Consider the following 2,682-nt stretch of genomic DNA (forward strand, 5'->3'; position numbering starts at 1 on the left):
CCTTTCCTCTTTCTTGAGGTTTCTCTAGCCTTAGGTGCCATTAATGGTTATGGAAAAACAAAAAGCAATGCTTTTACCATACCAAACTTAAAAGGTTTGCTCGTCCTCGAGCAAAAGAAGAAAGAAAGTAGTAGAAGAAGAAGAAAATGGAGGAGAAGGAGTGAGATAGTGTATTCGGCCAACCGGGGGAAATAGTGTTTGTGATGTGTGAAAATGGAGTAGTGTTAAGGGGTTTATATAGGGGTGGGGCGAGGGTAGGTTTCGGCCATTAGGGTTGGGTTTGGGAGGGAAAAGAATTTGAATTTTGGAGGTAGGTGGGGTTTATGGGGAAGAGTGGATGGATGTGAGTGGTTAAGGGTATTTGGGGAAGAGGTATGGAGGTGATTGGTGAAGGGTATTTGGGGAAGAGTGTTATGAAAAGGTGTGAAGAGGAGAGAAGAAGAGGTGGGGTAGGTGGAGATCCTGTGGGGTCCACAAATCCAGAAGGGTCAAGGACTTAGCATCCCTGCTCTATTTAGGCGTGGAAAATCCCCTCAAAATGCATGTCTGGCATTAAACGCCAATTCCATGCTCTGTTCTGGCGTTAAACGCCAGTCTGGTGCTTGTTTCTGGCGTTTAATGCCAGCTTGATGCTTCTTTCTGGCGTTAAATGCCAGTTTGATGCTTCTTACTGGCGTTTAAACGCCAGTAAGCTCTTCCTCCAGGGTGAGCTATTTTTAATGCTGTTTTTCATTCTATTTTTGATTTTTCAGTTGTTTTTGTGACTTCACATGATCATCAACCTAAGGAAAACATAGAATAGAAATAGAAAATAAATAGATATAATTAAAAAACATTGGGTTGCCTCCCAACAAGCGCTTCTTTAATGTCAATAGCTTGACAGTGAGCTCTCATGGAGCCTCACAGAAAATCAGAGCAATGTTGGGGCCTCTCAACACCAAACTTAGAGTTTGGTTGTGGCCTCCCAACACCAAACTTAGAGTTTGAATGTGGGGGTTTTGTTTGACTCTGTACTGAGAGAAGATTTTCATGCTTCCTCTCCATGGTTACAGAAGGAGAACCTTGAGTTCTGAATACAAGGTAGTCCTCATTCAACTGAAGGACCAACTCTCCTCTGTCAACATCAATCACTGCTTTTGCTGTGGACAGGAAGGGTCTGCCAAGGATGATGGATTCATCATCATCCTTCCTAGTGTCTAGGATTATGAAATCAACAGGGATGTAAAGGCTTTCAACCTTCACTAGCACGTCCTCTACTAGTCCATAAGCCTGTTTCATGGATTTGCCTGCCATCTCTAGTGAGATTCTTGCAGCTTGTACCTCAAAGATTCCCAGTTTCTCCATTACAGAGAGGGGCATGAGGTTTATCCCTGACCCCAGGTCACATAGAGCCTTCTCAAAGGTCATGGTGCCTTTGGTACAAGGTATGAAGAATTTTTCGGGATCCGGTTTCTTCTGAGGTAATGTCTGCCTCATTAATGCATTCAGTTCATTGGTTAACAAGGGGGGTTCATCCTCCCAAGTCTCAGTACCAAATAACTTGGCATTCAGCTTCATGATTGCTCCTAGATATTTAGCAACTTGCGCTTCAGTGATGTCTTCATCCTCTTCAGAGGAAGAATATTCATCAGAGCTCATGAATGGAAGAAGAAAGTTTAATGGAATCTCTATGGTCTCTGTATGAGCCTCAGATTCCTTTGGTTCCTTAAAGGGAAACTCCTTTATGTCCAGAGGACGTCCCATGAGGTCTTCCTCACTGGGATTCACGTTCTCCTCCTCCTCTGGGCATTCGGTCACACCAAGTAAGGTTATGGCCTTGCACTCTCTCTTGGGATTTTCTTCTGTATTGCTTGGGAGAGTACTGGGAGGAGTTTCAGTAATCTTCTTACTCAGCTGACCCACCTGTGCCTCCAAATTTCTAATGGAGGATCTTGTTTCATTCATGAAATTTAGTATGGTCTTGGATAGATCAGAGACTATGGTTGCCAGGCCAGAATGGCTCTGTTCAGAATTCTCTGTCTGTTGCTGAGAAGATGATGGAAAAGGCTTGCTATTGCTAAACCTATTCCTTCTACCATTATTATTGAAGCCTTGTTGAGGCTTCTGTTTGTCCTTCCATGAGAAATTTGGATGATTTCTCCATGAAGGATTATAGGTGTTTCCATAGGGTTCTCCCATGTAATTCACCTCTGCTATTGCAGGGTTCTCAGGATCATAAGCTTCTTCTTCAGAAGATGCTTCTTTAGTACTGTTGGATGCAGCTTGCAATCCATTCAGACTCTGAGAAATCATATTGACTTGCTGAGTCAATATTTTGTTCTGAGCCAATATGGCATTCAGGGTATCAATTTCAAGAACTCCCTTCTTCTGAGGCGTCCCATTGTTCACAGGATTCCTCTCAGAGGTGTACATGAACTAGTTATTTGCAACCATTTCAATGAGTTCCTGAGCTTCTGCAGGGGTTTTCACGTGAAGAGATCCTCCTGTAGAATGCTCCAATGACATTTTTGACAACTCATACAGACCATCATAGAATATACTTATGATGCTCCATTCTGGAAGCATGTCAGTAAGACACCTTTTGATCAGTTGCTTGTATCTTTCCCAAGCTTCATAGAGGGATTCTCCTTCCTTCTGTCTGAAGGTTTGGATTTCCACTCTAAGCTTGCTCATCTTTTGAGG

The sequence above is a fragment of the Arachis ipaensis genome, chromosome B01 (genome assembly GCF_000816755.2).
Source record: "Arachis ipaensis cultivar K30076 chromosome B01, Araip1.1, whole genome shotgun sequence".
In the NCBI taxonomy this organism is placed as follows: Eukaryota; Viridiplantae; Streptophyta; class Magnoliopsida; order Fabales; family Fabaceae; genus Arachis; species Arachis ipaensis.